Source organism: Rattus norvegicus, chromosome 7 (genome assembly GCF_036323735.1).
Source record: "Rattus norvegicus strain BN/NHsdMcwi chromosome 7, GRCr8, whole genome shotgun sequence".
Lineage (NCBI taxonomy): Eukaryota > Metazoa > Chordata > Mammalia > Rodentia > Muridae > Rattus > Rattus norvegicus.
Genome location: NC_086025.1, coordinates 18,967,032 through 18,994,643, shown reverse-complemented (window position 1 = coordinate 18,994,643; position 27,612 = coordinate 18,967,032). Strand labels below are relative to the sequence as shown.

At 43.0% G+C, this 27,612-nt stretch overlaps 1 protein-coding gene across 2 annotated transcripts in view; it reads right to left on the bottom strand.

Annotated features, from left to right (window-relative positions):
• The window catches only part of LOC120093786 (ubiquitin-conjugating enzyme E2 R2-like), a 41,245-nt gene extending 26,376 nt beyond the window's left edge, over positions 1 to 14,869 (bottom strand). The window contains exons 1-2 of one of the 2 annotated variants that reach the window (XR_010053640.1): positions 3,368 to 14,869; positions 256 to 342 (exon numbers count right to left, since the gene is read on the bottom strand). The gene's annotated coding sequence lies outside the window, so the exon portion shown is untranslated. The other variant, XR_010053641.1, reaches the window with a different exon arrangement.
• Positions 14,870 to 27,612: the final 12,743 nt, after the last annotated feature.

Sequence of the window (27,612 nt, the reverse complement as noted above, 5' to 3'; positions counted from 1 at the left end):
TTAGAGCAAAACACACTTTTCTGAGATATCCAATCTACTTTAGAGGTGGGCGGGGGCTGTGGTGTTCTGACTGGGCCCAGATCCTTGTGCATGCTAAGCAGATGCTCTACCACTAAGCCCTCCCCTCTAGTCCAAACCACTTCTTTTCTGTGTGCTGATGATCAGACTCAGGGCCCTGACTGGTAAAGCCCTAACCTCTTGTTAAAGAACTAATCTGAAAAAACAAAACCAGACAGTTATGACAATGTCTCTTACATCATAGATGTTGGGGTGCCACATTTTGGTCAAGAATCTGAAGGTAGGTGGTGAATATGGGTAGTCAATAGGAAATTTAATACGTGCCTGAAAGAGAAAGACGATATGCTAATAAACAAAGCATTATTCATTTGCCTAATAATTCATTCTTTTATATCCCAAATAAACAAACTTCCTTTCTAATAAGAATAAAGTATGTTCTAGTTATTAGCATGTTCTCTTAGCATCTCATCAAATACTGATATTAAATTCCCCAACCCAGAAGAATGAAAGGTAGGCTGTGCCCAGTGCTGAGGCTGCTGCTGCCAGGAAGGAGAGACCCAGACCACGGCATACAAACGTGCACTCTGCAGCCACACCCGTCCTCATCTTCTGGCTACTGTTCTTATGCCAGACAAAACAACTGATACGGTTTTCTAGTAAAGATTACAGAATCAATACATTTTCTTTTTATTGCCATCATGCAAACATTATCCCCCCAATCAGAAACAATGCTGCTGCCCCCTTTGGACATCCTTTCCTTCCAGGGGTTTTCATTACACACTTCCCCTCCCACACCGAGCCTCGAGACTCCAGTTTACCTTCCAAAGCTCATAGTTCAAGCTCATACGCATCTCCCAGCACTAAATAAAGGTTTTGAAACTTACATGTAAATGTGTTATCTATGTACTGGATGTTTGTGTGTACACGTACCATGTGAGCCTGGTAGCTGTGGAGGTCAGAGAGGGAGAGTAGGCCCTGGAACTGGAGTTATGAATGGCTGTGAGCCACCTCATGGGAACTGGGAACCAAGCCTAGGTCTTCTGCAGGAGCAATGAGTGCTTTTAACCATGAGCCGGCTGAGTAGCTGGCTACTCTTAACACTTTCTTTAAACAGGCTCTGAATGCAGCTCAGTAATGAACACTTCCCTAGCATTCACTCCTTAGCCCTAAGTTCAATTTGAAGAACTGACAAGAAGAAAATTTTGAAATGTGGGTAATAGAGAGGCAAAAACCAACAAGGTATAACAATGTATGTACCACAATGTGTGCATTTATGTTAACAAAAGATGACTCAAAAGGAAATTTTAGCATGTAGACATATGAAATTCTATATTGCTTTGCCTGTATCACATCATAAACATTTTTTAATTATAAAATATTCTTATGCTGGGCCAGCCTGGGCTACTTAAGATTGTCTCAAAACAGAAAGGGGGTGCAAAAAAAAAGATTGTCTCAAAACCACAAAAAGCTAGCCCAGGTGGGACACATCTGTAACTTGAGCATTTGGCACAGTGAGTTGAAGCCAGCCTGGTGCTGCTTTAGACTCTACAGAAAAGTAAGCACTTGTTTGGGCAGTGATTACTTAATAAAACTGGAACTGTGCATAGATTAATGTGGCCCCTTTCCAAAAAGATACCCAGTTTATGATGTAGTCCATATCTTATAACAAATAGAGCAATGTTCTGAGTGTGGTTATCAATGTTAACATAACCTGATTATACACACAGAGATGAAACCTTTTTGGAACCAGGCTATACCTATCTATGTAGCCAAGGCTAGCCTCCAGTTTGCAGTCCTCTTGTCCATCATGTACTAACTAGGATTATGGGTATTCACCCAAACACAGGAATTCTTTCTTTCAAAAAGTCGTTTTCTTACCTTGGGATATTTAGGTTATTCCTTGCTCTTTTGGTATGATAAATATCTTACAATATATGTTCTTGGCCAGAATTCATATTTAAAATATTATGAAATATAAAATAAGGGCCTGGAGAGACTGCTCAGTGGTTAGAGCGCTGACGGCTTCTGCAGAGGACCAGGGTTCAGTACCCAGCACTCAGGTGGCTCACACCGTCTGTAACTTCAGTTCCAGGGCATCTCACATTCTGTCCAGACTTCCTCACTGCATTTGTGTTGTACTCAGACATACCTGCAGGTAAAACCCTCATATACATAAAATAAAATAAACTGGGCTAGTGAGATGGCTCAGTGGTTAAGAGCATTAGCCGTTCTTCCAGAGGTCCTGAGTTCAAGTCCCAGAAAGCACATGGTGGCTCCCACCCTCTGTAAGGTTGCCCTCTTCTGCCATGCAGGTGTACGTGCAGCAGAGCAAACAAACAAAGAAGAAGCACATTTTTAAAAAAATTTAAAAAAATCTTTTTCAAAAATCCAAAGCAAGGAGCCTTAGGAGTTCCATCATAAAAGCAATGAAAACGCTGTATAAAGACCAGCTACTTCACAGGGCTAGGAAATAACCAACACCAGGCCTGGCAGCACACATCTGTGACACACGCACTCAGGGGGTCAAGACAGAAGGGCTGGCCTTCTTTCTAGAGGCTAGTCACAAGAGAGCAGGCCTTTCCAAAGAACAACTCAGTCTAGTCCAATCTGCTATTGCAAAAGCTTTACAACAAATATTTTATAAATTCAATATAAAAAATTATGATTGGGCGGGATGTCGGTGTGTGGGCAGGCACTGGAGAGAACCTGCTCAAACCACATGACACCCACATCCCACTCTTGAGAACTGTCATTTATCTGCCCCTTCTACAAGTTTTCTAAAAACCTCTACTTTCTGAGAGATGTCTTATTTATCTAATTTGAAGCAGGGCCATCATGTAAACAGTTCTCCTCGTGGCTTTTGCTGAAAATTACTGCCTAAAACTATGTTCAAAGTTACCCTAGTCAGAGCGCGCGTGCACACGTGGTTTCTTTGAGACAGGGTTTTTCTGTTTAGCCCTGGTCTCAAACTCACAGAGATCCAGCCTGCCTCTGCCTCCCAAGTGCTGAGATTAAAGGCATGCACTACCATGGCCCTGCTTAAGTGTTTAGTTCTTTAAGAATTAAAGTGCCTAATAAAGAATATAATATATTAGAATTGTTGCCCGAATTAGCAGAAGAAAAAGAAATGAGTGAACGGGGACCAGCAAACAGAAGCCTAAATTAGCCAAGGTCATAATGAACCATAACATGGGGCCTGAGATACAGCTCAAGACATCTCTGGCTTCAGACTCTTGGTTGTTTCTCTAGTATCTCAGAAATGGAGTGAGGGAACTGTGAACTGAAAAGTAAGATCAGGATCTCAATGCTAGAAACAACAATTTTTTAAAAAAGATTTTAAATACTGAACCTTGACTGAAGGTAGGGCCAGCGTCCCCTTGAGGTGTGGCTTTATGAGGAGGTCAAAGACTCTGCATTCTGAAGGAACTGAAGATGTTGCTCCTGGTCAGCTGGTGCGCTTATGGGAAGGCAATGAGCAATCTGGACTGACAGGGTTTAAGAGGTTAAAATAAAACCAGAATTAAGGAATCCAGACAAGCAGGTCAGTTAAGCCATCAGCTACCAGCCACCAGGACATAGTGACACTTAGTATTGCAAAGGGTATCTGAGCTGGAGTCCAGGAGCTCAGGGGTTATCAAGGTGGCTGGCTTCATCTCCAGATAAATGGTTACATAGGAGGGAAACTGGAGCAGCCAATGACACTTTGTAGCACTTCTCTTTGCCCTACTGACACTTTAAGCCACATCTACACTGGCATGCTCCTAATTCTGACAGACAGTTCTGATGATTCTCACTTCATTTTAATAGTCCAGACCCTCAACTTTGGTGCGATGCTGAGCAGCCTATTTACTAGTTTGTGACCTCATTCCTCAATCACAGGTACTAGACTGCATTCCACCTCTGACTTTTCTTCTGGAAATATACTGAGCAAAGAGTAGCTAGGTCAGTGGGAAGTGCACTTGGCTACCATACACAAGGCCTTCAACCTAAAACCTGGCACTGTCCACCTGCCCCCCAATGTTGTAAAGTGTATTCAGCTTCTGTCCATCATGAATAGGAAGTACTTCCTGGAGGCTATATTCTTTCTCCCAAACCGAGGATCTCTATGGACCTCTTTCCACACAATCACCTAACAGACAAACACAGCTGAACATCTGGGTATGTGCTTTGAGTAGGGCAAAATGTACTTAAGGCACACAAGCTTAATAAGCTACAGAACCAGGAATGTAAGCTACTCTGTGTAACCCTGGGAAAGTCTCTGAAACTCCCTTCAAACCTTAGTTCTACTTCTTACCCCCCTTTATAGAACTATGGTAGTGAAATCTCACCAGATTGCTGTCCAAGTTATAGGATGGGAAGACGGCTCAGTGGGTACAGTGCCTGCTGTGCAAGCATGAGGACCTGCATTAGGGTCCCCAGCAGCCACACAAGCTGAAGCTCTGTACTGCTGGTAGATAAGCCAGATCCAGGATGATTCTGGGGTCCTTCCAGCTAACCAGCCAGGCTGAATAACATGGCCAACTCAAGTTTCAGGGAAAGACCCTGTCTCCAAAGCAACGTAGAGAGCAATGGAAAACACCCAACTCCAGCCTCTGGCCTCTACACAATCATGCACATGACAGCATACCCAGAGACACATGCAGACCTACACCACACACAATAATGCATGTATTAATCAAAATAAGAAACTGACATCCACTGGGCATTTCCTATGTGCTGGACACTTCTATAATATATTACATATGTTAACTCATTTAATTCATAAAATAAGCCTGGCTTATCATCAAAACCTTATTATAAAGAAAATAAATACAAAGCTTTAGGAACTCATATAGGATCATATTTAAGTAACTGTCTTTATATTATTTATATAAAGTTTTCTCTCCTCTCTATATAAAATGCAACTCAGATAACAAATGTTCTGCCCATTCCATCGCAGGGCAGGGAAATGCTAGTCTCACAACGAACAAGAGTTGTATCTTTGTTGTTCTATATTAAATAAGACAATTTTCTTACATGGAGGTTTTGTTTACTTAGTTTTTTTTTTTGGGGTCTTTCAAGACAGAGTTTCTCTCTATAGTCTTGACTGTCCTGGAATTCACTCAGTACACCAGGCTGGCCTCAAACTCAAGAGATCTGCCTGCCTCTGCCTCTCAAGTGCTAGCATTAAAGGTTCATCAGTAACTAGAAGGAGAAGAAGGTGGATCCTTGTGATTTTTTAGGCCAGCCTCATGTACAAAGTGAATTCCAGGACATCCAGGGATAGACAGAGAACCATGTTTTGAAGGGGGCAGGACGAGGTATGTCATTAGACACAAGTTTTAAAGAAAAGAGTCTTGGGCTGGAGAGATGGCTCAGTGGTTATGAGCACAGACTGTTCTTCTAGAGGTACTGAGTTCAATTTCCAGCAACCACATGGTGGCTCACAACCATCTGTAATGGGATCTGATGTGCTCTTCTGGTGTGTCTGAAGACAGCTATGGTGTACTCATGTACATAAAATAAATAAATCTTTAAAAAACGTTTCTCCTTCCCTTTTTGGAATTATGTCAATTATAACATTAACATTATACCTTTTATACCTCATCTTTCTGACATGGTTTATCATGTAGCTCTGGCTGTCCTGGAACTCATCATATAGACCAGGCTGGCCTTGACCTCACAGAGAACCACCTGCTTCTTCTAGGGTTAAAGGCTTGTAATGCCAGGCCCATATGCCTCTTCTTTCTAATGCTTTCCCCTTGAGGCCCTTTCTCCTAACAGACCTTATTTCTTTTTCTTTTTCTTTTTCTTTTTTTTTTTGGAGCTGGGGACTGAACCCAGGGCCTTGCGGTTGCTAGGCATGCGCTCTACCACTGAGCTAAATCCCCAACCCCAGACCTTATTTCTTGAAAGATAATTCTGTGTTGGCTTCTGAGAACCAACCCATTCTTTCCCTCTTATATCTAATAAAAATAAATAAAACAAGTGGACAGCAACTGGAACAATACCCACAATTGTCCTAAGGCTGCCACAGGTGCTATGGCTAGCTATATAAACAACAGCAGCAAAAACAGGAAACCCTGACAAGGCAGAGGTCAGAAGGCAGGAACCATAGAAATGTGTCCTCTCCCTCCAAATGCCTACCGTCTTGGTTAGGGTTTTTCTGCTGTAAACGGACACCATGACCAAGGCAAGCCTTATAAAGAACAACATTTAGGTTTAGTCCATTATCACCAAGGCGGGAGCATGGCAGCACCCAGGCAGGCATGGTGCAGGAGGAGCTGAGGGTTCTACATCTTTATCTGGGCTGCTAGCAAAATACTGCTTCCAGGCAGATAGTATCTTAAAGCCCACTCCCACAGTGACACCCCTACTCCAACAGGGCCACACCCTCTAACAGTTCTACTCCCTGGGAGGAGCATATACAAACTGTGACACATACCCCAGTGCAAGTTTACAACCACCTGTTAAGCATGCACAGCTGAGGCTCTCACACAAAATACTTTTTAAAAAAGTCTCAGCAAAAGTTAATTTCCAATGCCATGTAGGTCTTATAATTCGCCTTGGGAAAACTGTTTCGGCACTGAGCTTTAAGAATAAAAATCACAATAACTAGGTACAGTAGCTCATACCTGTAATCAGGCAAGTGGGCACTTAAGTCAAGAGTCACATGAATCTATCTGGACTATGCACTGAGTTACTAGCCTGAACTATGGCATCAGCTACTGTCGTCCCACTCAACTGCCACGTGCAGGGACCTCGGGACATTCTCTGGGAATATGCAAAAGTGAATGAAATCCCCCTGATGACTACTGGCTTGTTATACAAAATCAGTCCAACTCTTAAAGTATCTGCTAGTGAATAATACAATAAATATTCATAAGCTTGAACATTTACTACATTTCCTGGGCTCACCATTTTGTTAATTTGCCTTTTCAGTTCCATATGCATTTTTACCATCATCAGGTATAATGAATGGGTCTTAGTAGATTCCACTTGGGTGTTCTACTGAATTCTCTCTCTCTCTCTCTCTCTCTCTCTCTCTCTCTCTCTCTCTCTCTCTCTCTCTCTCCTGAATTCTTGACCAGAGTTCTTCCAAAACAAGCATTCACACAAATTAGTTCTTTTTATTTTGGTTTCAGTTTTGAGATCTGGCCTCATGCAGTTCAGGCTGGCCTTGAACTTCTGATCCTCCTTGCCTCTACCTAGGAGTATGGGGATTATAGCATGCATGTCCCCATGTCTGGTCATTTCATTCAGTGCTAGGGATCAAAGGCAGGGCTTTGTGCATGGCAGACAAACGCTCTAACCAACTGAGCTACATCCGTAGCCCCTACACAAACTAAATAATCGTCAGCAGCTTCAAACTCTGTCAACTAGTCAAATAGACAGCAAGCGAGCAGTATGATTTAGCATATAACAAATGCCCGCCCATCTACAGCCAGAGAGAACAGTCACTTGTGTTTCTTAATTGACTGATGCTGCTGTTGCCATCCTCAGCTTGCTCAGTGGCTGTTCTCATCGAAAGCTAATTGTCCTAAACATGCTTACCTTCCCAGTGTCGGATTCAGCACTAATCACACTTCACTACTGGTAAATGGCTGTCCATCTAGTTGCAGTTTCAGTTATTTTTTTTTATGGTATTGGTGTTTTGCCTGCATGTGTGTCTGTGTGAGGGTTCCAGATCCCCTGGAACTGGAGTTAGACATAGGTTGCTGGGGACTGAACTCGGATTGTCAGGAAGAACAGCCAGTGCTCTTAACTGCTGAACTATCTCTCCAGCCCTTCATTTTCATTTTTAATTTTTTAAAAACATATTTATTATGTATACAGCATTCTGCCTGCATGCATGCCTGCAAGCCAGAACTGGGTACCAGTATACATGGTTGTGAGCCACCATGTGGTTGCTGGGAATTGAACTCAGGACCTCTAGAAGAGCAGACAGTGCTCTTAGCCTTTGAGCCATCTCTCAAGCCCCCCTCACTTTTAATTTCATAAAGAAATTTTTTATGAAAATTTGATCTCAATTTTCTAGGTTATTTTTAAAAACTACTTCCCTGTAAGTCGAGACTTTTATGAGGAATGTAATCTGATAATGTCTATTCCTCTCACATAGTTACACTGTGATGGTGTAACAGAAACAATGCTTTGCCACTTAATTTGATGACAACATCCTCCATTGTGCCTGGAGTCTGCCATTTGAAATCAACTTTTGTCTTTTCATTTTTCTCTCTTTTTGGTTTGAGAGAGGATCTGACTCTAGCTGGTCTAGCCTCACCCTGTGGCAATTCTTCTGCTCCAACTTCCTGAGTGTTAAGATTATGAGCATGAGCCACCAATGGGTTAAGAAATGATTAAAATAAAAGTTTAAATGCCAAATACAGCAAATATACATGCCAGTCAATACCAGCAACACAACTACATCAATATCATTTTTCCTTTTTTTTCTTGGACAGGGTTCTCATTGCAAAGCCATGGTCGGACTAGAACTCATTACATAGACCAAGTTGTCTTCAAATGTGGTCACCCTCCTGCCTCTGCCTCTGCCTCTGCCTCTGCCTCTGCCTCTGCCTCTGCCTCTGCCTCTGCCTCTGCCTCTGCCTCTGCCTCTGCCTCTGCCTCTGCCTCTGCCTCTGCCTCTGCCTCTGCCTCTGGGGTGTTGAGTGACAGCTGTGAGCCAGCACAGCTGACTCCATTACTGGGATTTGTAATATACCATATGGCAGCATGAAGAGACCACCATATGTCTCCTGTGGAAACCACTCAACTTTGCCATTGGAGAATTAATAAATGCAAAGCTCTAGCAAAATTTTTATGGACACTGAAATTTAAATTTCATATAATGTTCATGTGTCAAAATATTATTCTTTTGTGTTTGATCAAATTCTCTACCCCATAGATCTTTCCTTCCAACTATGGAAATAAGGCATTCTCCTTTAGTCTAAAGAAAATTTCTTTTACACACACTTACACACACACACACACACACACACACACACACACACACAGTGTGTGTGCACATAGGAGAATAACTGTCAGTACACTTCAGAATTAGAAGGCAGTTTGGCGAACCAACTCCAGGCTGTCAGAATAGGAGGCCATTACACTCACATGCTGAACCATCTCACTGTCCCCATAGCTTCCCTTACATTAATTTTTAATTTGTTGCAGCACTTATTCTAACAGGACAAGCTTGCTATCAAAACTTGCCGTGTATCTTTAAGCCAGGCAGTGGTGGTACACATCTTCAACCCCAGCACTTGGGAGGCAGGATCTCTGAGTTCAAGGCATGCCAGCCAGATCTACAGAGTTCCAGATTTTCTTTGAAAATATGCTTAATGGAGCTGAAGAGGTGGCTCCCCGGTTAAGAGCATTTGCTGCTCTCTCAGGAGACTGAAGTTTGGTTCCAAGTAGCCATGATAACTCACAACTGCCTGTAATTCCAGCTCCAGGGGACAATACAATAGAACATCATAAGTGAAAGCTGTTTTCATTTATAATATTTGTAGTATAGTATAAGTCTTTTTGAACTGATGTAACAAAAGTACCAGAAACTAAATAGCTTTTAGAGGAATTTTTTCCTATTCTGAAGGCTGAGAAAAATCCATTCCCAAGTGTGTCTATAAAGACAAAGAGAATGTATCCCAGGTGGTGGTGGTACAGCACTTGGGAGGCAGAAGCAGGCAGATCTCTGTTGAGTTTGAGGCCAACCTCATCTACAAAGTGAGTTTACGAATCGCAAGGCTACATAGAAATACCCTGTCTCAAACAAATTTGAACTACAAAAAGAGATTTGAGCATGGTGGTGTATGCTTTTAGCCCCAGCACTGAAGGGAGGCCAGCTTGTTCCAAATGAGTTCCTGAACAGCCAGGGCTACACAGAGAGACTCTGTCTCCAAAAGAATCAAGGGGAAATTGGGGGACAACTCTATATAAAAATAAGTATATGGAGTTTTATGTGGTTTTGTTCATTTGCCTGCCTCTGCCTCCCCAGCACTGGAATTAAAAGACAAATTGACATCATCTTTTTTTTAAAATTTATTTTATGTATATAAGTACTCCATCGATGTCTTCAGACATACCAGGAGAGAACATTGGATCCCATTACAGATGGTTGTGAGCCACCATGTGGTTGCTGGGAATTGAACTGAGGACCTCTGGAAGAGCAGACAGTGCTCTTAACCTCTGAACATTCTTTCTAGCAGATAAAATGCTTTCTTAAAATGATGTCGGGCATCATGGACAAAATTCATATAAACTGTACCAGAATAATACTCCGAGTAGTTCTTTAGCTGACTGAGGCTGAAACCACGTAGGTGGTCAGTCACCCACAAAGGATAGTTATATAGGACAGGAAATCCAACTGGCTTCTGCCAGCCTATGTTCCTACCTGATCTCAAAGATGTCACAATTCTTCTACACTGTTTCTCCCAAGTCACTTTCCTGGGTGATCAGTTCTCTCTGCTTCAGAGTGTCTGCATTGTTTCCTCTAATCCTTCCTTATTCTGGTCATTAGATGAGTGTACTGTCAATGGAGGCATGTGTGCCTGTGTGCACATACAAACACACACAGACACACAGAAGCACTAATACACACTCCCAAACACACAACACATGTGTGTTCACACAATATAAGCATAGTACATTGCAGTCAAGTGTTTACTTTCTGAGGTAATCCTTAATATAAAGACCCCCCAGGATTCTCTGAAGGCATAAAAACAAATGTTGAGTGGGATATGTACATAGCAGGCATAGCCTATAGCCTATAAACAACTCAGTCAGTGTTGTGCTGTCCTCCCATAAACCAACATAGAATCATGGTTCTTGCCTTATTCCCCAATCTGGCTTAGCTCGTTCCCAAGGCTGTGTAGAGCAGGCTTGTTTCCCAGCAAAGGATCGTATGTTGGTGGTGGATTAGACTCTTGTTCTTGTTCACTGTTTCAGACTTGCCCCACAGTGTGCAGCTTCTTCTAATAGCAGCTCTCTTTACCTTAACTTGACTGACTTCGTGCCCAAGGCTATTGGAACAGAATCATAGGAAATCTCCATACCCAGGATACAAATGAACAGTTTTTCTCCCCATAATGTGATTGTGTCACAGATATTTTGAGTAAGTAAGTAAATGCTTGCATGGATTATCTTACATTGAGTCATAATCCATGGAATGGCCCCACCGTATAGTACATTTTCACTCCCTTGGCTGATGGACGTCTGGACAGATTCTCCTTCAGGGCTGCTTGGGGACCACCACAGCACTGATGTGCCCTAGTTGCTCTGTTGACACCTACTCCTTGTTCTGTAATCTTTGGGTCAACTAAAACTTCTGTTCCAATTTCTGTACATGGCTTCTCATAGGCCTACCTGTTCTTACACTACCAGACCTGTCTTAAGATCCTCATTCCTCCTATCTCGCACTGAGGCTGACTTTAACTCAGAGAAAATGATGTTGATTAACAGCCCTTGCAGAATGCTACACAGATAACATAGGGCAGTGGGGGAGGGTGTTAAACTTTTCACTCTTGAAAATGTAAGCTGGAAAAGTACTTGACAGAGGGGAAGGAGACAGCCCATGGACTGTAGGGTCTTTAAAGGTGTCCTGGTGTTTACTTACTGAGCTATTACTGCCCAACTCTCACGTTAGCTGTGACAAAATAGCTCTAGATCTTGATCGATCTATCTGGAGGAAAATGATTACCCCAGTAGAGAGACACTGCTCTTTCACAATCCTATAAACTGCAAGATGGACAGTGGGTGTTCTCTACAGTGGTGATTGCATCCTACTAGGAAATATATCCCAAGATACTCAAGAAAAAACAAAACAAAACAACAACAACAGAAAAGCATGAAGTCAACAATTATCACTCCCTCCCAAACTGTGACTTAGCTCCACTCTTGGCTCAGGCTGTTCTACCTTTGTATCCATGGTTACACTACAGATAAAGCCACAGGAAACAACTAGTATCTCCATTATGCAATCAATAGAAAGAGCTAGGGTTAGCTTAGCGTTTACCATGATCTCCTGTTATTCTTGCTTATATCTGAATGAAACCTAATTGTTTCATTTAGGTAGTTTAAATGGATTTAGTTTTTTGAATACGTACACTCCTAGTATGCTACTTGGTCTAGTAACGTGATTCTCCAGCCTTACTACTTACCCTGCTCATCACAGAGTGAGGTTTGCCCCAGTTAGAAGGCTCATGTACACCTGCATCTGATGGTCCTTTGACTCTCTCCCTAACACCAACAACTAACTTAATTTGCTTAGAGCCTTTCTGTATGGAGACCTGGAAGGTGGCCTCTGTCTAGCTGCCTTCTGAGCTGTAGCACTGTGGCTTTGATTTTGGCTCCAGTCATGTTTCTTTATGCATCCCATTTATTAATAATGTCCTTTGACCCTGTCTGGATGATTTTTACCATTTATTTTCCTCTTTGCTTATCCACTGTCTTGTAAAACATCCTGAGCTTCTTCACAATGGGTTCAACAGTGCATTTTCCTTTAGAACAGGCCGTGAAGTTCTTAGACCAGAATGGGCCTAAGATTGGCCCAATATGAAGACTTATGAAGAGATCAATTCTCTTAGTTTAATTTCAACTGCATCCTTTGTTAGGGTGCTCCACAAGCTAATAGACCAATAGACATGCTAATGTGGACATGGGAAACCTTACAAGGTATCATCCTTAGACAAAGAACTACATGTAACTAAGGAAAGCTGAGAGTGGAAGAAAATAGTCCTCCTCATGACAAGAACCCTAATTGGTTATCCAATACCATGTGGCTATCCCTGAAAACATTCATACAAATAACAGAAAACAATTCTGCTACTTGTATTTATATATTTATGTGTTTTATGTATCATATTGCATATATATGAATGATCAATGATATAACATATGATATATATATAGATATAGATATGTCTATCTATCTATACATACATACATACATACATACATACATACATACATACATACATACACACATATGACAATCTTGATTAAAGAAAAAGAGGATGTGAATTTGAGATGGACCAAGTGGGCATGTGAGGAGTTAGAAGAAGGAGAGGGGAGGGAGGAGGTGATAAATTACATTTTAAATTAAAGTTTACATAAAAGTAGCTAGAGGCTAAGTCTTAGTCAGCATCAGAATTGACCCCAGCATTTTCCTTTCCATCCACCAGCTATGACAGATAAAAATGACTAAGAGACTATACATCCCATTTCTTTCTTGTTCCTCTTCATTTCCTACGCAAGCAGTGAGACAGCTCCTTAGGACTATGGTGTATCACTTTACAATTGCCCTGGAAAGGTCTCCTAGTAACTGACACAGAAAACTGCACCTCCACATCACAAGTAACTCTGCATCCACCCAGAAATCAAAGTTTCCCAAACCAGCCTGGTCGTGTTTCTTTTTCCCTCTAGCATGCTCTAACAAGTCAGGTTTGGGCTCACAAACCCTGCTTCTGCCACTACCTGTCGTCTTTCAAAGCCAACTACAAGATTAGAAAGAACAAGACACATGAGAAGCCTAACTACTGATACCTCCTACAAGTTCAGAGTCTTCCCTCAATCCACATCCCGCTTTCATAATTTGCTATACTTACACTTCACTATAATCACTGAATCACACTATTTATCATGGAGAAAGTGTGCAGATCCAAACCAGCCAAAGTAGCAAAACACAGGACAGTCTTCCTGAGGAGGTTCCAAACAAGTTTTTCTTCTTCCTGTAAGTGCACATGAACAACTCCGGGCACTAACAAGTGACAATCACAGAGCACACACAGGCAAGAGAGTACACATAAGCTTCCGTTTTCAGAGTCTGAACTGGGTTTTTATTACATGCACAAGACTGACTAATTGGTAACATGATGGAAGCTGGTCTCTAGATCAACTGAACCATGTGGCTCATCGTCCCCAGCCTGGTTTACATAGTTGGTTTTCTGGAATGGTCAGACTCCACTTGGAATCACATGATTAGCCTTTTAAATGTGGTCAGTTTCTACTGAAATACGAGACTCCCATCATGTGTGGCATAGACTACCAAGGTGAGAGAAGAAGCTAGCTATCTTTTTGGATGAAGTCAAATTGCTTACCATGTAACCTATACCTCACACTTTAAACACATAACTAACTTAGAATAAGTAACTGAGCCAAAGTTAAGAGCTAAAGTTATGGGCTGGAGAGATGCCTCAGTGGTTGAGAGCAATGACTGCTCTTCCAGAGATCCTGAGTTCAATTCCCAGCAACCACATGGTGGCTCAGAATCATCTGTAATGGGGTTCTGATGCCCTCTTCTGGTGTGTCTGAAGACAGCTACAGTATACTTATAAAATAAATAAAGCTTTTTTTAAGTCATAAAAAGAGCTAACATTATAAAACTCACACATTAAAACATAGGTGTAAATTATCATGACATTGTATGTGGCAGTTTTCCTGTCTGTGAGTCCAAAACTGCAGTATCAAAAACAAAATAGATAAGACTTGACTGTATTCATGTTTAAAATAAAGTTCACTCTCAGAGCCAAAGGAAACTCCAATTCCCCTCACTCCAAGAGGCAGTCCAAACATCCAGGTATGAGCTCAGCCTGGACTACAGGAGGGTTTCTGGTGGTTAGATAATAGCCAGCATTCCTCAGGAATTGTGAAACTCATTGCCATCTATCAAAGGCAGAGGGACAAATGGCTACCTGTGGTATCTGTCAACACACCAATGCTCATGCTGGCCTTCAGGCTCCTTCAGTATAAAAAGTACCCATCCCACATTTCCCAGTCCATGCGCGCATACTAGCCCTTCCCACCTCTTCCTCTGCCCTAAACTTTCTATAGGTACTAATTCTCCTTTTAATACTGCTATTCCTCTCTTCCTCTCTCTTCCTCCCTCCCACTCCCTTCCCTCCCTCCCTCCACCCCTCCCTCTCTCTGAAAAACAAAAAGAAACACCCAAAAAGATCAAAATTGAAACAAACAAAACCAAGACAAAATGGCCAAAATAAAACAGAAACTATACAAACATTGAGTTTGTTTTGTGTTGGACAACTACTCCTGAACCTGTTCTTAAGTGTGGTTGATATGCCCAGTGACACCTCACTGGAGAAACCTGAATTTCCCCTTACAAGTGGGCATTAATTGCAAATAGCTTCTTGGTTAAGTATAGGGCTGGAGAGATAGTTCAGCTGTGAAAGGCTAGGTTCACAAAGAAATACATATCTTGAGTTTTGATCTCTTTTTAAAAATCAGGCCATTAGTCCCACCATGAGGTCTCAGAGCCCCACCCTCTTTACCTCTTCAACTTTCCCTCAAATGATATCACATCAGGGATTACAACCTTAACCATGTGAATGCTGGGGAAGACAGCACTTGGTCTTCCCACCTTTAAGGGAAGCTTCCTTCTGGGCCAGCCACACCCACCCCAGGGTGCATCCTGGGCTGGCTTCCCAGCATAGTGTCTTGGGCATCAGCTCAAAGAGAAGCCCAGGAAGGACTTGCAGTGGGTCTCACATTGCTGCTGACCTCCAAGCGATGGAGAGGAGGTCAAGGAGAGGGGAAGAGCTGGACCACAAACTCTAAAAGTACCATAGGAGGACCACAGATGAAAATGGGTATAGTGTGTGAGTCACTATAATGGACAGTTGGACAGACAGGGACAGGCTGCATCCTGCTCTGTGTCTTCAGGGTAGAGTGAGAAGGAGACAATAATCTATGTGCTTGCAGAGTTCATCACAAGGAGAGGAAAAAAGACACTGCTATTCATGAAGGTAGACCTCTGGGACAGATAGCAGTAATCCACTTAACTTGACCCCAGGTTTCCCAAATTTACCTAAGGACACTTATTAACCCCTTCAGGGAACCTTCCTGTAAAGTTTAGTCCAATCTTCCTATTTCATCGGCTTAAATTTCCAATATTTATACCTACAACCCTGCGTGAGTATCTGCATTAGCAACAGCTGGATTCTGGAGCTTTTAAGTGTCAAGAACCTCTACACCTCTAATGCCTTTCTTCCCATAAGACATAATTAAGGCTCAAACTTCCTAAAGTGACATTACCAAGCACCACTGTGGATTGACTACTAGCCACATGGTTAAATAAAGTGCTTTAAATATTTTTTTAAAAATATCAACTCAAGAAATGATGATTGACTGGCTCCTGGAGTCATCCTCATGCACTTTTCTCAGGAGTTACCAGGACACAGGAATAGCAGAGGCAGAAGTTGATGCATGAGGAGCACCGGCCAGGGCCCCATAGCTGGCCGTTCTCACACAAACATTTGGTGTCATCACCAGTCCCTTTTCACCCAGAAGCTGAGCCACAGAGAAATATTATTGCCCAAGGTCTTGACTAGCCACAGATGGGGAAGGCTCTCAGGGAACTCACTCCTCACTGCCTCTCTGTATCATGGGCTACATAGCACAGGGGTCTGGTCAAGTAGTGAGTGCCCCTGTGTGTTTAATGAGCTGGGGCTAGAGTGGGTTCCTTGAGCCTCTTGCTTTGGTGAGCATAATGGATGTTATTGGTGGTCAACTTGATTATAATCAGAGTGAACTATAATCCAGAAATGGAGGGTACAGCTATGAGAGATGTTTTTGCTTGGTTTGAAGTGGGTGAGTACACTTCTAGTCCAGACCTTTGAGGAAGACACACATCTTTAATGCAGATCTTGAGATTAGAAAACCTTCTTCAGAAATATACTTTGAATCCTGGATCTCATCCCTTCAGACCCAACCATTACCCTCTTTCTTCTGCACAGGAAACTACTTTGTACAGCGCCCAGCCTCCACATCAGGTAAGCTCTTCCCCACTGCCTCCAGACCTCAGCTCCTCCACTGTGCTGCCCAGTCCACAGCTCAGCCTGCTCTATAGCTGGCCTCTTATTCTTCCAGAAACTGTGAAGAACAGCCAGTGTCAGGACTTTGGGCTTAATCTCACACTGCCTGCTGGGTTTGCCTCATTAAACCCTTGATTTCTCTCTTCTTTCCGGCTGCAATCAAATGCCGCTTAACTGAGAGGTCTTTTCTGTCCACCTGTCCCAAGTGTCAATCCTACCTCCACGGCTCTGCCCTGAAGCCCTTTCCTTACTCCATATCTACACCAAGGTTACCCCTCCAGTGCTGCCTCTTTCTCTTCTTAGCACACATGCCAAGGCCCATGTCATACTGCACATTTATACATTACTGTGATGCTCTCACTAGAATATTGATGCATAAAGAAGGAACGTTTTCTATCTACTCAAACATACTGGAATATCAGTACCATACCTATGGAGAGACCTGTGAGCTAGGAAGCTGGAGGTAAATATCATTATCAGGAGGAAGGACGGAAGTAGTGTTCTTGTTTGTGGAAGAAGCATATGCAAAGGCCCTGTGGTCATCACAACTGAATTCTGGGATCATTGTGGCAGAGATAGGGAAGTAAAAAGTGGTCAAGGGAAGCAGCAAGTATGTCTTCCAGGCTTTGTGGGCAGTGGTAGGGAGCAATGGGCAGAGTATTAAGGTGGGTGGGTGAGTCAGTCAAAAGTTGAGAGCTCACTCTGAAAGTTCTGGAAAGTGGGAAGGGAGGGAGGGGCTCTAGAACAGCTAAGGAACAATTCTGGAACATCTAAGAGAGACAAGGTGGGACTGGAAAGTTGGGATTCCCATGGCTAACAGGTCCTTTGTGCTGCACTCTCTGTTTCATGAGCAATGTCATGTTAAAAAACAGAGAAAAAAATGCCTGTGTAAGTATTAGATATTGTAGCCATCCTTATAGTACTACAATTACATTTTATGACTAAATGGACTCAGATAACTAAGGTAAGTAAGGTATGATTCATGTGAATGTATAAATGTTCACAAAATAGCTGCACCTGGTGTAACTTCTACCTGGGAATGAATTTCTTGATTTGTGTCTTTGATCTTCACATTTCTATTCATTATGAAATCTAAAACCTACCTGAAGATAACACACAGAACAGACTGGAATGTCTATGCAACTGAGGCTCACAGGACCAGACTGTAGTCTTGCTTACACATTTGAAGCACTGACTGTTCGGCTATCTCCTGTGCTTTTTCAGATTTAAATAAAAGTCATTGTTTAAAAGGTTATTCATTTTTAAAACATAAATGCTCTACCGTTTTGGTTATGAGGAGAGTCTAAAGCATTCTTTTCAAAATTAATTTTTTCAATATCAAGACTACCTTCTGTATAATACTTGTTCATTTAAATAAAAGGAGGTATAATTACAGAGGGCAGAGTGTAGCTCAGAGGTAGAACCCTGGCCTGACATGCTCAAGGCTCTGAGGTTTTATCGATGGTTTCGCTCCTCCTGCTTTACACACTGTAGGGCCCTCTGTGTGTTGTCCTGGATTTTTTCTTTTTGTAGCTTACCTCCTCCTCCTGCTTCAACCTCTTGCAGAGGACTGAGTTTTCTCATTCTTTGCCTCCTTCAGAGTCACACCACTTTCATGAGCCCAGTCCCTGGCTCTCACCTGCACTTCGCAGGAGTCAGGTCCTACAGTCTCCAGTTAAGTAAGAAACAACTCCTCTTCCTCACAGACTTTGTGGTTTTGGTTTACTTTTAAAACTTGAGCATACAATTGAACTCAGCTGAGAGAACCCCATCACGGACAGTTCGCGGAGGAGCCTTAATGTGATCCGAGTGTATCTTACTACTTATCTATTTTACTTGGACATTCTCTCATTTATTCCCTATTCTCAGTCTCTTGTTTCCTTCCACCTGAACTTGTGTTCTTCAGATCTACCCAAACTGATAGCTGGACACATAAATAGTTTATTTCTTATAATAATTGAATAAAGCATTTTATTCATTTTATTTCTCCAGGACCTCACACATTTTATTTCTCACAGGGCATTAATATTGCTGCAAGTACTTTGTTGTAGTGAAAAGTTCTGCGATGATGCTGTTGGCTTAGATCTGAGTCTATTCTTTCCTTCATTCAGCATAGATTTACCGGATACCTATCTGTGCTAAATACAATGAGGATGGGAACAGGGTGTAATCAAAAATAAATACAGCTTCCCGCTGTTTTAGTAAGGGAAGAAAGGACACTATAAATATATAATGCTCTATATAAAGCAAAGAAGAAAATAAATCAGGATAGGAAGGCAGAGACTGGCGAGGTTGCTATTTAGATGGAGGGCTCAGCAGAAGACTCTCTGAGAATGGAGTGACATTTGAACAGAGATGAGATTGAGGGAGAGTAGCCATGTGGATATCTGGAAATGGAATATTCTGGGGTAGGAATTAGCTGAATCCTGAGATGGGAAACACAAGGCAGTTCTGGAAATGGCATTGAGGAGCTGAGAGAAGAAGGAGGGAGGGAGGGAGAAACAGGAAACAGGAGGGAGCTGGAGCCATCAGATGGGATTTCCTCTACCACCTAGAAACTTTGGGTTCTGTTTTGAGTGGGAAGGATTTTAAAGAAAAGAACGAGATCTGACTCAGAGCTTTTGTTATTGCTGTTTTAAAGATCCCGCTGGCTAACAGTTCAGTAGAGAGAAGCTTTCAGAGAAACAAGGAAAAGAGGAAGTGGCCAGACAGGATGCCATGACAGTGGTCTTGCTGCAAATGGAAGAAGGGATATGTGTCCATGCAGAACTGGTAGAGGCGCTGGGGCCTCAGGCCAAACAAACATGAGGTGACTGGAAAGGTGGGGAAATAGCTGAATGAAGAGTGGAGGCCACGAGGGAAGACTCAAGCGAGAGACACAGAAGCTTTCCAAGGGCTTCAAGAAGGATGACATCAGTCAATGCTGATGGGCCCAACAAGAAGGCAGAATATAAACAACTCCCTGGAGATATGCTGCTGTAAATGAGCTATAGAAAGAGAAGTTCAAACAAAGACATTTTCTTTCCTTTATTTATTCTTCCTCCCCTCCCCCCTTCCATTGTTTCTTGTGTCCGATTACAACACTTGTTGATGTGAGTGACACTACAGGGTAGGAGAGATGGGCAGCACAGAGGCAACCTAGAGAGCAGACAGGCGAGGAAGCCATGTAGGGGTGTGGAGTGCACAGACACACACTGAGGACTGCCTCACTGAGACAGACGAAACACATGCACATTGTTTTCCTTTCACATTCTCAATTCAGTAAGAGAGGTGGCCAACTGAATGCAAGGCAGAAAAAGAATGGATTACAGGAGAAAGGTTCAAAAGGAGAAGGGAGGGGAGCAGAGAGCTGGCCAGGGTAGGGAAGCCACCAGAGGCCTTGAAGAACAGCTTGTTCAGCTGTCAGGTGGGATGGAGTTGAGAGTGAGTGGGGACTGCTAACCCTGGAGTTGTGCTTAGATGTCAGGGCACCGTGCAGGGTGACATATTCATAGAACTACATTAGTTTCTCCACATCCTCCCAGTGCCTTAGACAGTCCACAGTTCTAGTCTGTGGATCCTACTCAGGCAGTACAGTGGTTGCCTGGGACACTGAAGTCCCGGGATCAATCCCTATAGTAAACCACGTGAATCTGGTATTGTGGCGTCTGCCTGCAGAGTAGTCACAGCTATGAAGTGGAAGTTTCTGTTTGTGTCATGCGATGCAGACTCATGTGGTATTTTGCTTAGGCAAGACCTGCAGCAGGACAGGTGATGTTTGGAGAGAGTATACATACATAGGACTCAACAGACAGTGATGGGGTGCTTGCACAGCTAGCCTTGCAATGTTTCGTTGGTCTTCAGTCTTCACTGATCTTCACTTCATTGAGAGAGGTATGGCAGAGAGTTTCTCCTGGCACCCCAGCTGGTTCTGGTCACTCCCATAGTGGAGGACTGTCTGTTTCTGCTAGATCATACCTCCACTGTTGATCTGTATTTGATATCCTACCACTACCAAATTGGACTGCTGGTATCTCAACAACAAAGACTGGAATCACCCCCAAAGACCTACTTCTATTCTGGTCCACATACCCTTGTCCTATTTACCATTTTTCTCTCCAACCTTTGGACAGTGGACTAGAAGGAGAGTGGGTCGAAGCATTTGAGGATTCTTATTAAAGTAGATTTTGAAAAACCTAAGCCTACACAACTCACTGCAGGGACAGAGCTGGTGTGATTTCTTAGAGTGGCTTGCAGTCTGTAGTTCAAGTAGCTCAACAATGGCTGTGTAGGGCTGGAGTCCTGGATTTTTGGTTTTAGCTGATTCTAGACAGTCAAGCCAATAATCAAGAATGTCCATCATAGCCTTAAGCCAGCATTCAGGAACTGAAAGCAAGAGGATCCGAAGTTTGAGGTCAGAGCCAGTGTGAGGCTGACCTGCGCCACCTGAAACCTTATCTCAAAACACAGCCACAAATTTTTTTTTGCCAAACTTTGAGACAAAATGGTGCTTCCCTCTGTAGTTTGAATATATCTGAGCACTGAAGTTGATCCTCTGTCCCTAGGCCTGTTGGTCTCTCCTATTCCCCCTTCTGTGAAATGTGTATTTATAATCTGTCCTAAAATGGGCTCCCTGAAAATTCTCAGATACAGGCTAGTCTATAGGTCATTTATTCAGAAGCACAAGCAAGGGAGTGAGGACATCACAAAAACAAGATCTCTTGTTCAGAAAAGGTAGACAGGTTTACCTTGCTAACAGGCTTCAAAAAAAGATAAACAGGTTTCTGATGTAACTTTTTATTATTCCTTTATTTAAAGAAATAATAAATTATTTCCAGACTGTCTCAACCTGGCAGCCTCAACCCACCAGCCTCCAATAACGACACAGAGACTTACTATTATTTATTAAGGTTAGACCTTATAGTTTAGGTTCATTCCCAACTAGCTCATATAACTGAATCAACCCATTTATTCTAATCCACATTCTGCCACGTGTCCTGTTATCTCTCCTTCAGTCTTGGCACCTGTTTCTTCTTCCGTGTCTGGCTAGTGAATACTACACACACACACACACACACATACACACACACACACACAAACAGGCATACAAACACAGACCCACCCTCCCACACACAGACACACACAGACACAAACACACACACAGACACACATAGACACATATACACACAGACCCCCCCACACACAGAGACACAAATACACACACAGACATACAGACACACACATGCACACACACACACACACGCGCACACACACACACACACACACACACACACACACACACACACACTATTCTGTCCCAGAGTTTCTCTCTCTACCCAGGTGTTCCCCTTTCCTCTCCTGCCCTGCCATAGGCTGTCAGCTCCTTATTAAAGCAAACACTGAGACAAGTGATGCTTCATGAAAATGATAGCAATGTTCAGACTGTACTCAGCAATCTGCTGGTACAGAAATCAACATTTGAATAATACAAAGAAACCTTTACACAATGCACAAGAAGATTATCCCCACAATAAAGGACTGCTCTCAGCAATCAACAACTGTCTTATGGGAAATGGTTAAAGAAGAAAAAATGGTTTACAGTTTATGAAAGTTATGAGAGTCAAAGAAAGTAATTTCATATCTGGGGATATAAAAGCTTAAGTAAGTTATAAAAGTATGAAGAGAAAATGATTTAAGGCATATGAAAAGTGAGAAAATTTTCACATTTCTTCCTCCTTCTATGTGCCTGGAGTGCTGGGGGATGTTGGTCATGTAAGATAACAGGCCACATGTTCTTGCTTCTTTAAGCCAACTTGGTTGCCCCAACTGCACAGCATGTGCTTCATCAGAAGTAGGCAGGAGGTACATCATGATGGATGCTTGCCCCTGTTGGACAAAGACAGAAAGCACATAGCCTTGTGGGTTTTGCCTCTAGAAGTCTCTGAATAAAGTAGTTCTGGCTACTCTGGGAATCCTGAATTTGGATCTGACCATTGTCCATTGTCCTAGATAGTATTTAATAATTAAATGTGGCTCCAAATTTCTGGTTATGGTCTTGTGCTGCCTGGTGGAAATAAGAAAACATCATGTTCCTCAAGGGAGAAGTCCCCAGGAAGGCAGCCCTCATGTTATACAATGCACAACAGCAACCTGCTTATTAGCTTTCTTTCTTCTTCTGATACCCCTCCTGTTGTGAGTCAAAGGTGAAATGTCCTGCATAGCCCTTCATGTTTGAAGACTTGGTCTTCATCTGGAGGCTCTCTAAGGAAGGATGTGAAATCTGCAGAAGGTGGTGCTTGGAGGAGGAAGTGGGTTCATGTGGGGGATCGCCTCAAGGTTTATTAGCCTGGCTTCACCGGTTGGTTGCTCATCCTTTTCTCCTTCCTGAGTATGGATATAATGTGCCCCGCACCCTCTCCGTCCTGCCACTGTCCTTCCTCACCAACACGATGGACTGTGCTCCCACAAACTGTAAGCCAAAATAACATTCCTTGTAGGGAGCGATGTGGTCTAAAAAGATGGCACCAACATCCGGTACTTGATTGTGGTAAACACCTGTGCAGCACATGTGTTGGCATACCTCCGGCAGCTATCAGGCCGGGGCGATATTCATGCTAATGAGGTGCTTCATGCTCCACCAATCCCTGGAGGACAAGTATACAACCATAGTCTGTTATGTTTATAAGGCGAGCGCCCTTGCTGCTCGGGGTCCCCATATCAACAATGAGGTGGTCCTGCAATAAAGGCTGTTGAGAAGAATCCGACAGTGTTGCGTCTTCCTTGCTGGCCGGAGTGGTCGCGACAATTCCTTCATTACGTTTCTTCTTGACAGATTTATTTATTTATTTATTTATTTATTTATTTATTTATTTATTAGAACAAGAAAAATAAAAACATACTTCCTCGGTCCTTCAGACTGTTGTACTGAGGTCACTTCCCACACAAACTACTTTCACTTCACTTCCTGTTTCAATTATATATTGGAGACACTGATAAATCAAAAAGGTGTCACAATAATGGAAATGATTTTGTTCCCCAGAGGACATTTGGCAATATATTGGAGCCTTTTTTTTTTTTGTATGCTCATAATAGCTGGAGGACAGACTACTGTCAGCAGGTAAAGAGTAGAGGCAAGCGATATGGCTTGTTGTGATTTTTAAGAAGCTGTCAGACCAAAGAATTTTCTCTTCAGGTCCAGTTTGGTGAGCCAATTAAGTTATGGGAGATACTTATAGAAGTATAAGTGACCCAAAGGCAGTGACACTGCTGGGAAGACCCTGAGGGAACTTCTGGGTAGCTATGCCCCCAGAGAAGCCTTATTCTGGTCACGCGTTTACCCCTATGGAGTCAGGACTGGAATCACAGGGGAGAGAGGCTACTCCTGAAGATCTCACAGGAGCCCCAAGAACTCATCTCTCTCTGGAGAGCATGCTAACAGGGCACATGGGGGTCTCTGTGAGTCATGATACTGAATCAAGATGGCAACGACTACATTCGACACGGAGGAAACAGTTACACAGTACTGTCAATTAAACTACAATGAACAGCACAGTCCACACAAGAATTTCCAGGCCTCAATTACCAATTATACCTATGAGTGGGAGATCCTGACTTCATGTACCTGGGGTTCATGGCTCATAAACTCAGCTCAACACATTACCTTAGAAATCAGGTAAATATCAATTTTGGAGAACAAGTTCACATAGGTGATAATCCAGACCACGTCAGTTTCTGCTCTGTTACAATACAGCTGGAATTATTGGGGAGAATGGGGTGTCATGGTGAGCCAGCCCTTAGCTACATGTGAGAGAAAACGGCAATGGAAAAGGGGACACAGTTGCTGCTGGCTTAGGACAGCATGCAGCATGATTGGCAATGCCAGCAGGACCATGGAGGTTCCAATAGCAGGGCACCAGGTATGAAGATTCTCACACAGTCATATATTTAACCACTGAAGTACCATGTGTGCATTAGGAGGCTGGAGAAAAAGCTCAATAAATAAAGTTCTTGCTTTGAGGACCTGAGGTCTATCTCTGGAAACCAGGGCTACATAGTGCTACACACAGAAGAGTGGAGACAGTCATATCTTTTTTTCTTTTCCTCCATTTTTATTAACTTGGATATTTCTTATTTACATTTCGATTGTTATAACTTTTCCCGGTTTCTGGGCCAACATCCCCCTAACCCCTCCCCCTCCCATTCTCTATGGGTGTTCCCCTCCCCACCCTCCCCCCATTACCGCCCTCCCCACAACAATCACGTTCACTGGGGTTCAGTCTTGGCAGGGCCAAGGGCTTCCCCTTCCACTGGTGCTCTTACTAGGCTATTCATTGCTACTTATGCAGTTGGAGCCCAGTGTCAGTCCATGTATAATCTTTGGGTAGTGGCTTGGTCCCTGGAAGCTCTGGTTGGTTGGTATTGCTGTTCATACGGGGTCTTAAGCTCCTTCAAGCTCTTTCAGTCTTTTCTCTGATTCCTTCAATGGGGGTTCTGTTCTCAGTTCAGTGGTTTGCTGCTGGCATTTGCCTATGTATTTGCTGTATTCTAGGTGTGTCTCTCAGGAGAGATCTACATCCGGTTCCTGTCAGCCTGCACTTCTTTGCTTCATCCATCTATCTAGTTTGGTGGCTGTATATGTATTGGCCACATGTGGGGCAGGCTCTGAATGGGTGTTCCTTCAGCCTCTGTTCTAAACTTTGCCTCTCTATTCCCTCCTAAGTGTATTCTTGTTATCCTTTTAAAGAAGGAATAAAGCATTCGCATTTTGGTCATCCTTCTTCAATTTCACGTGTTCTGTGCATCTAGGGCAATTCGAGTATTTGGGCTAATAGCCACTTATCAATGAGTGCATACCATGTGTGTTTTTCTGTGATTGGGTTACCTCACTCAGGACGATATTTTCCAGTTCCATCCATTTGCCTATGAATTTCATAAAGTCATTGTAGTTGATAGCTGAGTAGTATTCCATTGTGTAGATGTACCACATTTTCTGTATCCATTCCTCTGTTGAAGGGCATCTGGGTTCTTACCAGCTTCTGGGTATTATAAATAAGACTACTGTGAACATAGTGGAGCATGTGTCTTTGTTATATGTTGGGGCATCTTTTGGGTATATGCCCAAGAGAGGTATAGCTGAGTCCTCAGGTAGTTCAATGTCCAATTTTCTGAGGAACCTCCAGACTGATTTCCAGAATGGTTGTACCAGTCTGCAATCCCAACAATGGAGGAGTGTTCCTCTTTCTCCACATCCTCACCAGCATATGCTGTCACCTGAGTTTTTGAACTTAGCCATTTGAGACAGGCGTATCTTTAGGGTATATCTAATTAGTTAGCTCCAGGCTAAAAGGAAACCCTGTCTCAAAGGAAGTGCATCCTGAGAAAGACACCCGAGGTAGTCCTCTGGCCCTTGTACAGATAGGACTCATGCAAAACAAAGAGATAAGTAGAGCAATGTGGCTTGTTGCCTTGCTTCCCTGTTATAACACACCCTACTAAAGCAATTGAAGGAGGGAAAGTCATATTTTGGCTTATAATTCAGGAAGACATTGGAGAGAAGGGAAGGGATGAGTAGGAGCAGGAGGCTTACTGTCTCCTTTCAGCACCACTCAGGAAGCAGAGCAGGACAAAGAACAAAGTGTGACAAGGCTACAGAATCTCAAGGTTCACCTCCACCGACCCATTTTCTTTAGTGAGGAGCTACCTCCAAAGGCTGAGCAACCTTCCCAGAGAGGCCACCATCTGGGGACCAAGTGTTCAGTACACTTAGGGTGGGTATTTCATATTCTAAAGATACTTGTGCTATTTTAATACACCCTATCTGTACTGGTTGCTTTTCTGTTGCTCTTATAAAATACCATGGCATGAGTATTGCTCTTTATCCTCTGCTTCCACAGTGTGGATAGGATTGGTGTGGCCTCGAGCGTCCTGCGCCTACCTCCAGACACACATGGTTCTAATTACAATGCTGTGATGGTTAATTTCGATTTTCAGTTTGACAGGCCTTAGGATCACCTAGGAAACAACCTCTGGAGTGTGTATGTAAGGACATTGCACGGAAGCTTGATGGGTGGGACCTGCACTGTGGGTGTGAGTGGAACAATTCCATGGACTGGCCATGATTTCCCCACCATGGTAGACAATATCCTCAAACTACAGGCAAAATAAGAGCGCCTTTCCTCGGCACATCACCTTTGTCCAGTATTTTATCATCCTCACAGCAAGAAAAGTAGCTAATACAGAAATATTGTTACTGAGCAGTGGGCTGACCCTCTGCTAACCTGACCCTATAGATCATAGGCTGACCCTCTGTTAACCTGACCCTATAGATCGAGGCTTGCAGAACTGGAAGGTGTGAAGAATGTGAAAAACTTATTGTCATCCATGGGGATTTAGAAGACCAGAATGCCTAAGAAACACAAGCAATGGAGACCCAGCTCATGAGGTTTCAGAGAAGAAGAAACTGGGCTAGGTGGCCTTTGTGTCACACGTGTGCCAAGAACATAGCTGAAGCTGACAGGGAGCCACGTTTACTTCTTCCCTAAGAGAGATTCCAGGAGACTGCAAAGAGATGGAGTTCTCACCCCTTAAAAGCCCATGGATATAGAGCACCCACCACATTTCCTAGAGGGCTAGAGATGCCTGCAGAATGGAGCAGATATTTGCTGTGTGATAAAGTTGTCCTGGGAAGATGCAGCACAAATGTCTCTTCACCCCACATTGGGAACCCACAGGAGACAAAAGTATGGACATGACTGAAGACCAAATTGGTAGGGCAATGAGTTTTATTGGACCTACTTATAGGCATATGTAT